The following is a 13,518-nucleotide window of genomic DNA, read 5'->3' as shown; positions in this document are numbered from 1 at the left end:
TCAAAGGCGTTTGTAAGACGAAACAACATCTATAAATAGAGACAGGGAGACAACACAACATAAAATACACTCATGACACTGCACAGCTTCATGTAACGTTAAACATAATAATAAACATAATCTTGATACCGGTATGATAGTTCACCGGTACAGGCAAACAGGGTTCAGGGGTTATAAAATTATAGTAACTTCTGAATTAAGGAATTCCTGAATTTGGGAAGATGTAAGTAAACCGAGTCACAATTCTGCAATTTGGGTTGCTGGGTTTGTCAGTTTGTTGTATAACTGTACAAACTGATAAAAACGGAAAAAACCTTGAATCTGATACCGTAGCTGCAGGAACAAACGCAAAAACCTGTTACCTACAAACACTGAAACAGTTAAACAGGAATGAAGGAGTCAAAACAATCAGACTGGGCTGAGTTATACGGTACCGTACCGTACCGGTACTAGATTGCCAACCCCTCTGAAATCCTTGCCGGCGGTCAGTCAGTCAGTGAGTCAAATGACATATAGTAATTGTTACTTATACGGTATGTCGTTGGTGAGTCTATGCCAGGCCTGCCCAACCTTTTTCGTTTTGCGGGCGATCTCAAGTTACGAAATTCGTTGCGGGCCGCAAATGTTCAACTTTATACCAATCATTAATACCAGCTAAGCCCTGATTTCGGTGTAGGTGATTTAGATAATAAATAAAAAGCAATTTTATTAACATCAAATCAATCAATTTAATAATTGCTTTCTGGTTACTGAGTGGGGATGGCAAATTATTCGAATATCAAGTCGAATATTAGAATAGCAGTTTACTATTCGAATATCTGGTAACACGAGGCGTGGACATGACAATTGTGGTTCTTTGATGACCACACGAGAGCACACAAATCACGTTGAATTGAGTGTTATCTTTGCATCATATAGTGTTTTTATTCATTCATTTTCAGTAGCTATGATACTGTCTCAATGTTTAAATGAGCATAATGTGGGCAAATGTCGCGAGAATATCAAGTTTAAGTTGGCCGTTTCGTAAAACTTGACACCCATACAAATATTTAATAAAGTAATATTACGAAGATTTCTGGACAAATACCCTATATATAGGCTACTGATTCGTGACCAATATGCTGCAATGTCAATTTCATTAGAATTATTGACGGATACGCAGTGACGACATTTCCGAAATTTAATTTAACCCAAACATATGATAAAAAAAAACATAAGAGAACGAGTCCCGGGACAAGTATCAAAGATATTGTTGACTTTTTATTTTACGTTGGCGAAAAAGAGGATCAAAGCAGACACGTAAGAAAACAATCAGAATGAAATTAATTTGCAAATTTAGGCTCCAAATTCATTCCTATAATTCCGCTCAGCGTTCGTCCTCAATGATCGCACAATATCTTTCGAGTTCGCCGAACAGAACGCTCAGTTCTGCGAAAAATAGAAAATAAAACTGACGTCGGTCGATGTCAACCAGGGAGCAAGACTTGGCACATACGTAATAATAAGAACCGGCATTTGAATGCAGATAGATGACATCAATAATCACACCAAAACCACGAAACATACTTAACCTATATATTGATATGGAACCTGATGGAACATAGTAAATACATCAAAAGTCTGCTTACAACTTTATGGGGTGGGCCGCCAAAAACAGTCGGGCGGGCCGCGGGTTGGGCATCCTTGGTCTATGCAGTACGTACGTATCGTACACCACCGGTACCGGTACGGTACTCGAGCCAACGATGAACAGATGAGCGATGGTTCCTATGCTATGCTGCAATGGCAGAATGATACGGTAATAACTAATCGGTCTTTAATTACTGGACCAATTGCTCTGAAATTTTCAGTGCTTAAAGATATAAATTTTCTTTAGAAGGCTATTACTTTCATTTACTTTAAACGTGCCCATATACTTGAGCATAGCTCTCTTGTTACTTATCGATCTTTAGATCGGTAAGTATGTTGATAGGTATTTGTTCGTTTGTCTGTCTGTTAGATGCACGCGATATCTCACGGAGGCGTGGTTGAGTCTGCTCCAAATTTTGCATGTGCATTCATCATATCTCGGACCAGAAGCCTATTATTTTGGATGAAACTTCGTGTAATTAGCGAGTTATTAATTAATTAGTTATTGGACACGCGGTGTCACTATAGAGTAATGAATCGAAACCACAGTTCCGATCGATAAGTCTTCGGTCTCCGACCGATATTTTAAATATTAAGTTATGCCCGTCCTCCAGGTCCTCTGTATTTTGTTTGTCCGTTTGTTGTTGTTTTGTGTTTTGTTTCTATCAGAGAGACCAAATAAAATTGATTGATTGATTACTTCAAATCGCAAACAACGCAAGTCTTTTTTGTGTCATATAAATTACAATGCCAAACGGAATTTTTGTACTGAGATTTTAGAATCGAATTAATATATTTTGAATACAAAATTTTTTCGTTTCCATGTTTTGGTTTTTAAGATAGCACAACTACGTTGGGCCAACGTTATAATCCGCCGGCAACCGTTGTACGCGGTTTTACAACCATTTACCATGGTAAGGCCATGATTGGCCTTCAACGAAACACGCCATTATGCGAAGAAATGGGCGCGCGATTCGAATATAGCACATGAGGTCGCCATTCATTTTGGCGGTACTCGTAATCGATAGCCTGTTACGAGGTTTTTGCCGTGTATGGGACAGTGACATTGAACTTTTAATGCTTTCATACTAGAATGGCGAAAGTAGAGATAGCCTAGTTGTAACCGTGTAAGTTAATCTCATGGTACCGGTACCCTAAGTGCGTTGTCAGGTCACGGTTCATAAGGGTGACGTGATAGGGGTACCGTACCATACCGGTAAAAGTTACATATTTATCCCTGGACAGTGGACACCGTAGGTACCGTACCGGTACCGGTACCGTAACGACAGAACGAGATGAGGTCCGGTACTGTACCGTACTTGGTCTTTTGGCATTTTTTTGTTAAACTTTCTTAGGTTGCCATCTCTCATTTACCAGTATTCGTTATCGAGTACCGGTACCTATGGACTATGGTACATACCGGTAAAAGTTACATATTCATCCCTGGACACCGTAGGTACCGGTAACGACAGAACGAGATGAGGTACCGTACCGGTACTTTGGCTTTTGGCATTTTTTTGTTAAACTTTCTGAGGTTGCCATCTCTTATTTACCAGTATTCGTAATCGAGTACCGATACCGGTATTGGTCCTTCATCCCTGGATACCGGTATGATTTTTTATATTTACTTTATTTGTCTAAGTGCAAATATTTCCGCAGCCCAAATCCAACCCATTGAACGACTTAATCCAGTAATCTGAATAGTTGTACATTTGTGAACCTTCTGTCTGATGAATTTCAACAAATCTAAATACAGATCTCAATTGGCTGAAATCTAAAATATGTTTTAACTATTGCCACAATCAAACTGAAACTAAAATTTGATGTTTTTGGGTAAAAAATAGCTCAAGGATTATTGTTTTCCCTTTTTGTTTTTGTAACACTTTAAATAAAATTTTGTTTCTAAAGTATAACTTTTTACGCCACACATGCGAAATGCGACATGGCCCGCCAGTCTAGGTGCGCAAAATTTTTGCACGTGGTCCGAGAACTTTGCCCAACCCTGCTCTAGTTCATATTTTCAGCTTTGTTGAGAAAAAATTACTGATTTTTGAATAATATCTATTTTGTTTTAAAATTCAATAGAATTATATTGGGTAATCATATATATTAATATGATTTATTTTCAGTATGTATGCTATGTAAGCTTACCCAACCAACCTTAATTAAATGTTATTATATTTTAAAGTGAATTGGAAAGTAGACCGCTAGCAAAAAAGATTCGGGCGATTGGGGGGAAGCCCATCTCTGTACAATGACTGCCAAATGTGCATGCAACTGTGCAATGCCAAGCGACTCTAAAAACATGAAGTATTGTACGACACATCCTTTACAAATATTTGGACATATTTTGTGTAATATCCATTTTTTTCCGGTTATTCTAAATAATTATTACCGATTAGATATTCTGTCAAGTGTCAATATTACCATTGTAAGTTTAATGATATATACCATTTTTATAATAGGCCCTATGACAATGGACTGGAAAATTCACCTGCTTCAATTCCCTCTTTCACGCAATCATATACTGTGTCATTTCAAGCATCTCAATGTTTCAATGCGGACAATGCCCAAAACAGGTGTTTTTGTTTTATAGTTTGATAGTTGCTCCTTGCATATCTGTGCCATAAAATATTGCACAATAGCTAGATATATCGGTTGAATAATTACCTAGTACAACATCATGTGGTTAATACCGTATTTTCCGGCGAATAAGTCGCTTTTCTAGACCCAAATTTTTGGCCTGATTTTTGGGGGGGGGGTCGTCTTATTAGGCGAGTATGATCATTTTCATTTTTTTGTCGCCTTATTATTGAATCCGGACAATAAAATACCTTCGGCGATAGCATCCCCCACGTCCTCATCAGGTTAGTTTAAATAAATCGACATTCTTGTGCTGTGAATCTGAAATTTCAATGCTGTGATTATCATATTTGCATTATCATATATGGACTGAATATTACGCTACAAAAAAAAGTCATTATAGGCTATTTTAACCAATGCGCAAACGCGGCGACCGCTCGAAAGGCATTGCATGGTAACTTGAGATTCCCGACGTTGATGCGATTTCACTACCCCGACTTATCGGCCGGTTGTATGCGAAAACCTATTTTTTCAGGCTTAAAAACAGGCCTCGTCTTATTCGCCGGAAAATACGGTAATTAATATTAATGAAAAATTTATATTCTGGTAATTAGTATAGGCCATTCGTTCACGTTTATCATCTGAAAGACAATCATGTACTATATATTGTGTAATACTAACTTGATTTTCAGAGATCAAGCCATGCTCCAATCCAGTCCATGAAAAAATTGTTGGGACAGGCGGTAGAAACTCTTATGCTACAAGCTACGGCATCTGCAACTTTCCACTGATTATAGTGTGGACTCGGACATACAGGAATTGATGAAATTCATTGTCTGATTACATTTTGATCCAGAATACATTCAAGGATGAAAAAATGGCTCGTAAGTTGAATACTTTTATAGGCTGATTAAATACACTTTACGGCGGTGGTTCCCAAACTTTTTTTTCCGCGACCCCAATTTTTGTAAAATCACAGACTGCAGATACTTGCGACCCCACAACGAGAAAACATTAAAAATCAATTTATTCTATTTAATCATTCTGCTGAAAATCGACTGTAAGTTGGCGGGGCGTTGGTGTAACGTGGTTGTACTTAACTGTTTAGTTCAGTAGTTCCCAACCTTTTTACCCCTGCGGCCAGCGGGCAAGCAAAATTAATTTAAAAGAGTTCGCTGACCGGTAACACATGCCATCGTATGAAGACCACGATGTAAAAATCTCTGAGATTCAGAATATTTGTTTAGTTTTAGTACAATGTTAAAATATTGCAGATTACTCCATAATTAATTCGAAAGCTAAACAGAATATGAAAGTAAAATAGGTGAAAATACCTTTGCTGGGTCTCATCTTATTGAGTGCCTTTTATTTTTTGTCGTTTTGTTTTTGACTGCATGAAGCGCTTCAAATTTATGTATGAAATACAATATGCCCCATATTTTCATATCGTGTTCAAGGAAGATTATTTAAAGGTCTAAATACGATCCGATTGCAATATTAAAATTGTTCACTTTTATACAAATGGGATGTGGACAAAACGCATATGTGTATATTTTAGAGTAGATACTCGCGATAATTAACATAGAGCTTTTGCAACGGATGGAAACCTTATTAGATGTATTCTTATAATTGTGCTTATTTACTCATTCCAGATAAGATATTTGTCAAGTCTCGGAGGTTGCTCCAAGAAAGACTGGATTGGACAATCATGAGCTCAGTTATAACAAATTTACTCGCCCGGTCTTTCAACTGTGCAGGATGCGGTGGATACGAAGGAGTGAGTGGGACGCCCTTAGTTTCTGCTATTAAAGGTACCGGTATGTAATATGTTTATCATATTGTACCACCATCTTTCTCTGCTCTGCCCTCTTCTATTTTATAAGTATAAGATCATTTTGACTCTAAATCAGCTTAAGATAATTCATAAGGGAAATGAACAAAAATTGATTAAATAGAATCTGACAATCTGGAGTGAAAACAAAACCTTAATTAAGATTGAAGCGTAAAGAATATAAGGTTTTGCCAAAAAGATGCCTATCGTGTTCATGAATTAAATTAAGTTACACACACACAACAACAACAGAGATATAATAAAATAAAAACAGGCGAGAAAATTTAGATAAGTTTGGTAGTAAACAAAATGTACTTGCCAGTTGCCACACCATTCATTTTTATCATTATGATTGTCAAATTGAATAATGATTTTGTAAACAACTGTGAACAGTAAAGAAATTGAATGTAGATTTTGTATACAAAAGTGAACAGTATAGAAAAATATTTATTAAGGAGATATCGCCAAGCTGATTATGGTTAGAGTCAAGTGCCAAATTGCCAATCCAATGTTGCCAGAGTTTGGTGCATAATGGCGAACAGTGGTTTTCAAACTTATTTGTATCATCACTCCCTTACAGTACCCCCCCTAGCACAACAGCAAATGATGAAGTTACAAATAAATTTATTGTAAATCAATTAAACAAATAGACTAATCATGGTGCATGATGTTTCTAATAAGATAGATGAATTTCAACAAGGAATATTTGAAGACATTTTAGTCAGATAAAATCTCAAATCATCATTATTCCCTCCAACAAATATTCCCCTCAAAACAATGTCTACGCCCCCCCTTGCGGAATCAAGAATTTCTGTATTTCTCAATTATTATTGTCTTGTCAATGTAAGCTTCACTCACACATTTGCGACTGCAGAAACTTGGCTTAAGATTCCTACTCTGAAAATTTGTTGGGATGCAGTCATTTAGACTAGGCTTTGAACTCTGGTGCTGTAATTTGCTAATACTGCAATTTAACACAGAATTTTTATATTTTTCAGCTCTGGATGATCTGGCAACAAACTCTGATTAATTTTATTACATGTATACATATTTGTGAAATAAAGACATTTTGTTATCTTTTGTTTTTTATTATATAAATAATGTTAGATTAGTGGGAAATTTCTATGTAGTATAGATCCATACCCTGTCTGTACAACACATCGCCTAACTTGGCCCGGCCATGTGCCACGATTGTATTACAACGTGTCACCTACGTAGGCCCGGCCATATGTCACGATTGTGTTACAACGTATCGCCCACGTTGGACCGGCCATATTTCACGATTGTGTTACAACGTATCGCCTACGTTGGCCCGACCGTTTGCCACGGTTGCATTACAGCGAAAGGACCGACGTTGGCCCAGCGGCCAAATCTTCGCTGGAACATGGTTGTTCGCCATTATTGGGCCGGTGGTTCGAACAACGTTCGGCCATGGTTGTTCCGACGTAGTTGTGCTATCTGGGCTATATATAGGCTACTGATTCGTGACCAATATGCTGCAATGTCAATTTCATTAGAATTATTGACGGATACGCAGTGACGACATTTCCGAAATTTAATTTAACCCAAACATATGATAAAAAAAAAACATAAGAGAACGAGTCCCGGGACAAGTATCAAAGATATTGTTGACTTTTTATTTTACGTTGGCGAAAAAGAGGATCAAAGCAGACACGTAAGAAAACAATCAGAATGAAATTAATTTGCAAATTTAGGCTCCAAATTCATTCCTATAATTCCGCTCAGCGTTCGTCCTCAATGATCGCACAATATCTTTCGAGTTCGCCGAACAGAACGCTCAGTTCTGCGAAAAATAGAAAATAAAACTGACGTCGGTCGATGTCAACCAGGGAGCAAGACTTGGCACATACGTAATAATAAGAACCGGCATTTGAATGCAGATAGATGACATCAATAATCACACCAAAACCACGAAACATACTTAACCTATATATTGATATGGAACCTGATGGAACATAGTAAATACATCAAAAGTCTGCTTACAACTTTATGGGGTGGGCCGCCAAAAACAGTCGGGCGGGCCGCGGGTTGGGCATCCTTGGTCTATGCAGTACGTACGTATCGTACACCACCGGTACCGGTACGGTACTCGAGCCAACGATGAACAGATGAGCGATGGTTCCTATGCTATGCTGCAATGGCAGAATGATACGGTAATAACTAATCGGTCTTTAATTACTGGACCAATTGCTCTGAAATTTTCAGTGCTTAAAGATATAAATTTTCTTTAGAAGGCTATTACTTTCATTTACTTTAAACGTGCCCATATACTTGAGCATAGCTCTCTTGTTACTTATCGATCTTTAGATCGGTAAGTATGTTGATAGGTATTTGTTCGTTTGTCTGTCTGTTAGATGCACGCGATATCTCACGGAGGCGTGGTTGAGTCTGCTCCAAATTTTGCATGTGCATTCATCATATCTCGGACCAGAAGCCTATTATTTTGGATGAAACTTCGTGTAATTAGCGAGTTATTAATTAATTAGTTATTGGACACGCGGTGTCACTATAGAGTAATGAATCGAAACCACAGTTCCGATCGATAAGTCTTCGGTCTCCGACCGATATTTTAAATATTAAGTTATGCCCGTCCTCCAGGTCCTCTGTATTTTGTTTGTCCGTTTGTTGTTGTTTTGTGTTTTGTTTCTATCAGAGAGACCAAATAAAATTGATTGATTGATTACTTCAAATCGCAAACAACGCAAGTCTTTTTTGTGTCATATAAATTACAATGCCAAACGGAATTTTTGTACTGAGATTTTAGAATCGAATTAATATATTTTGAATACAAAATTTTTTCGTTTCCATGTTTTGGTTTTTAAATTTAAACGCAATTCAACGCAACCTTGTTTAGCCAAATTTAAATCCATCCGTTGCATGAATTTAGGCTAGCCATAGCCTAGCTAGACTGAATTGAAGGAAGTTCTTTCCACCTTGAAGAACAACAACGCGATAAATTTCCGTTTTCTAAATAACTCCAATGCCAAATGGATTTTTGTTCCTAAATTTTAGTATTGAATCCTTATGTAGTCATCAATGATTGAATCATTAAAAATTTAATCAAATTTTGATGAAACATAATATTGGTTTCTCAAAATACAGTTTTTGTCAAGTTTCGGGAAAACATCCATTCGAATAATATATATTATATATATATATGTAATATCAATTGCCGTGTTGACCCGAAAATAAGACCTAGCCTGAATTTTAGAAATGATTTTAATATAAGCCCTCCCCTTAAAATGAGACCTAGTCAAAAACGCCAAAATTGTTTGCCCCAGTCGATAGCAAGAAATTGTTCCTAGACGTTTTGAACGATTGGCAATCCATGTTTTGCCGTTATTTGAAGAAAAAATGTGTTATTTGAATGGAAAATGGATATCGGTTTCATATTTTGTATATATATTTGAAATTTTGTTTTTGATGAATGAAAATATAGGACATCCCCGAATGTAACTTTTCGGAATAAAACTGAAATAAGAGTCAGTCCTATTTTCAGGGAAACACGTTAATACCTCATCTGATTATATGTCCACTGGGACCGGTCCAGCAGACCACATATGGGAACTACTTAACGCTTCAGTGGTTCGCTTGCGATTCAAATCCGTGCTATCGGTCAACAACATCAGACCACCTATCGGGGAGGTCTGGAAGTTAGCTGCACTGGTCTTGCTCAGTTGCTTCGTCCTGCTACTCGAGAAATCGCAGTTACGTACGTTGATCGAAGGGGTATGGAAGTTGTTTTCCTTTTCTTCTCTGGTAAGTGAGTTGCTTTTTTCAACAAATTGAAAATTTATCTAGAGGGTGCAAGTTTAATTTATATCTCTTCCGCATCTATTGCGTCGCTGTTGAACCCAAATTTGAAATACCGGTACCTGTACTGGTGGGATCCCGGTGCGGCATGCTGGGTTGTTGTTTTGAAATAAAGAATCAAATCTTAATGTCTAAAGATCATTGGTAGGAACTGAGCGCAATACGACATATGTTGATAAACTTCAGTTTGCATTGAGAAATTTTATGGAATTTCACCATACAGCCATACCTCATCCTAGCTGTCACCGGTACCCTAACTTCACATACCGGTCAAATTCAATGCTTCAGTGTCGGTAACGTCGCAGTAGTAAGGACGATATTAAATAATGAAAGTGCTTCTATTTACATATGATGAGCCCACTTCACACAAAGTGTTCGATTGATAAACTGTAAATGTTTAAATTTGGTTCACAGTAGACTACTGTACTGGTAACTGTAGGCCTGTCGTAATATTTTGTTAATGGATCGTGTGACATAAGGTGCCGTTGAACGCTGAATGGACGGCCAAAATGATCTAACTAACCTCATCATATTTTGCAAATAACTTCACAGAACTTCAATCAAGGACGTGCATATAAATTTGACCTTCAATTATTTAACATTTGTATTGAATTTATGGATTTATTGAAAATAAAATATATGCAGTGTTTGCAAATCACGACTCATTTGCTTTAGTCCGACAGATCTAAAACTGTTCTGATCTCGTTAGTTTGGACATGTAATCGAGGGCGCTAAGTGGTCTCCGAGACTACTTTGACATTTCCGAATCGAACCGGTTCACTGGACTGGTTTTGATGGACATGTAGTCACGCTAATGATCTAGATCGGGTTGGTCCAAGGTTGTCTGTTCGCTTCGGGGACACAAAATTATTTTTGCATTGTTCGCGGGCCACAATAAGACCAAGAATAGGAAAACAGCGCAATACCTAACAAACACTTTTATTGTGCAAACATATTGACCATTATTTGGTATTTATGGAGCTAAAACATGCAAAAACTCACTAAAACGTGCAAAAAGTCTTTCTATATCTACATTTAGTTCAAGATTTCAAACTTTTCACAACGAAGGGAGGGCTTCCGCAAATGTTAAGTTTCTTCGGTCATCGATAAGCTTTTCAGAGCAAAATCCCTTAACTTTGTAAAATGCTCATTGCTCACGAGATTCTAAAACGCCGTTTTAGATCATAGTCTTTTGTCACCGACAGAACTTGCCGACATATCAAGCAAGCATTGTGGTATTTTCCCTCCCATATCCAGTTAAAATCTGTTTGAATTGGTCGGCTTTCTTTCTCAAACTCGTGTTTACAAAATAACTTACGAATAAATGCCAATTGATTGATTACCGAATGTGATAAGCATGATTTTTTGAAATACTGTTTAGAATGGCTGAAAAAAACGCAGGATTTATAATGTTAGGCTATAACACTAATATCTAGTTATCAGGCATACGCCAGCCCAGTCTTGCATTCGATTTATTTTTATGATGCCTATATTGTTAGCATATATTCCCGACCCAAAAGATAGAATGCCAGTTAGCAATTTAGCCTAGCCAAATACGTCATTCAACTTCGCTAGTCCTAACAATAGTCCAGGGTTGCCATACGCCATATTTTCCCCTGTCAAATTTGCGTCAGGGAAAAAGGTTAAAAAGTGCTTAAATGTCAGGGATTTTCGAATACAGTGAACCTCTTCTACAAATCCTCGAGTTTTCGGATTTTGCGCACCCATGAAATCCCATTTTTCAGAGATGAGCCTCATTCTAGCATTTTTGTGCAACACGGATTGCATTCAGATAATTGTGATGTCACGTATGACCTGAATTGCCAGCATTTTGTAATCGGTATTCTGGTTGCACTACTTTTAGCTTTACACGTACTTTATTCCGTGCTAGGGTTTAGTTCCCATGTCTTAAACATTGAGCACAATGTTTTTTCAGATATGGTAACCCTACAACAGTCAATTCATTGACATTAGTGATGTAATAATATGTCAAAAGATTTTTTATGGTTATTTTCATGACTAGACAACATCAAATACAAATTTTTGGCGCTCCCGAAGTATGTACACTAAGGGGCGCTCAGCCTGGTACAACTACTATGTTCAGGTTGTGCGCCATCTTAGCCCACATACTTCTGGAGGTCCGAATTTTTTGATTACCCTCCAGCAAATGCGACGCGGGTTTCAGATAATGAGGCTGCGGGCCAGGGTTTCGAGAACCCTGATCTATTCTAGATACTGTTTGAAACCGTTCATGTGATAATTGTGTTTCCATTTTACATTTAGCTTTTTTTCAATCCTTTTTCATATCTGATACAGTACAATATGCTGCACCTTGCGTAATCCTTTGCACAAATTTTAAAATATGTACACGCAATCTGTTTTGCACATTTTTGAATCGAAAGGTGTTTGCAAAAGAAGTGGTAGGTGTTTGCTCACACAAAAGTATCAAATAATTCACACACGCACACACACATACATACAAATATTGAGATATAATAAAATGAGAAGAGAAAAAGGGGAATTGAAATATAATATTGCTTAGTAAAAAAATATACAAATAGGCCGTGAGACGTGAGTCGTGAATATGACGTGAATATAAAGATAAACAGCCCATCTAGCTGTTTGCAACTAGTATGATTCTCATATACCTTGACGATTTTCTTCAGGACTTTTTCTTCGATCCATTATATTCTTACACGTAAGCGCTGATAGCAGCAGCGATGATAGCTTGGATTGATGGAACATTGCCGTTTTCTTTTAAAATGGGGAAGAAAATCATATTTGGAACAACATGATTGTTTTTCGACAAATGAAAATACTTTTAAATACTGACTAATACTTCTCATACATAATGCATTTTATCTGATGTACTTCAGTCAGTGGTGGGATTCAGCCGGTTCGCACCGGTTCTATAGAACCGTCTCACGGAACTTTTTGAGATCAGCGAACCGGTTATCAGTACTGGTTACTCTCAATGACTTTTTGTAACAGAACCGGGTGAAAAACATGACTTTCGTGATAAAACCGGCTGACAAAAAAAATGAATCCCACCACTGCCTTCAGTGTTTGCATACTAGACTATATGTACAATGGATCTCGATAAATCACACAGTCTGAATTGCCCTGTATATTTTGAAACATCAACTGTCAGCCTACAACTTGATTTTAGACAGCTGACATAAATAAAATTGGTTAATTTCCCCTCTTTCACACAAACGGCCATTATTTGCTGAATCAAATATGCTGTAGCCTATATAGTAGTATAAGTCTGCTGAATATTCAAGAATCGTCATTAAATTAATCATATACTTTCCACACAAGCATGAAAATACCGAATCGTTGTTTGTAGAATACCTTTCTATGTCTAGCCTTTCTTGAAGTGTGCTGTACTCTATACCCAGTTTGCTTTCTGTGGGGATTAAATCTGGAGTATATTTCGTCATATTGAACTAAATTGCAATGGTATTAGCGATATACTTTACATTTAATGAAGATTCTATTGATGCATTGTAATGAATTATCCACAATTTCAAAAAATCGACAAATGCTTATGCCCAGGCACAAATGTATTGAATAATAAACTATATTTGAAATTAGTTCAGTGCAATGTAGACTGTAAAGAATACTTGGTTTAATTTTAT

General features: G+C 37.1%; 1 long non-coding RNA gene across 1 annotated transcript; it reads left to right on the top strand.

Annotated features, from left to right (window-relative positions):
* The first annotated feature begins 3,346 nt into the window (after positions 1–3,346).
* LOC144424472 (uncharacterized) lies at positions 3,347–7,073 on the top strand. Its single transcript, XR_013476727.1, has 4 exons — positions 3,347–4,208; positions 4,905–5,096; positions 5,865–6,023; positions 7,042–7,073. It is a non-coding gene; the product is annotated as an uncharacterized LOC144424472 (long non-coding RNA).
* Positions 7,074–13,518: the final 6,445 nt, after the last annotated feature.

The sequence above is a fragment of the Styela clava genome, chromosome 6 (assembly GCF_964204865.1).
Source record: "Styela clava chromosome 6, kaStyClav1.hap1.2, whole genome shotgun sequence".
Taxonomy (NCBI): domain Eukaryota; kingdom Metazoa; phylum Chordata; class Ascidiacea; order Stolidobranchia; family Styelidae; genus Styela; species Styela clava.
The sequence above is the reverse complement of the archived record's forward strand: the minus strand, read 5'-3'. Positions and strand labels throughout refer to the sequence as shown.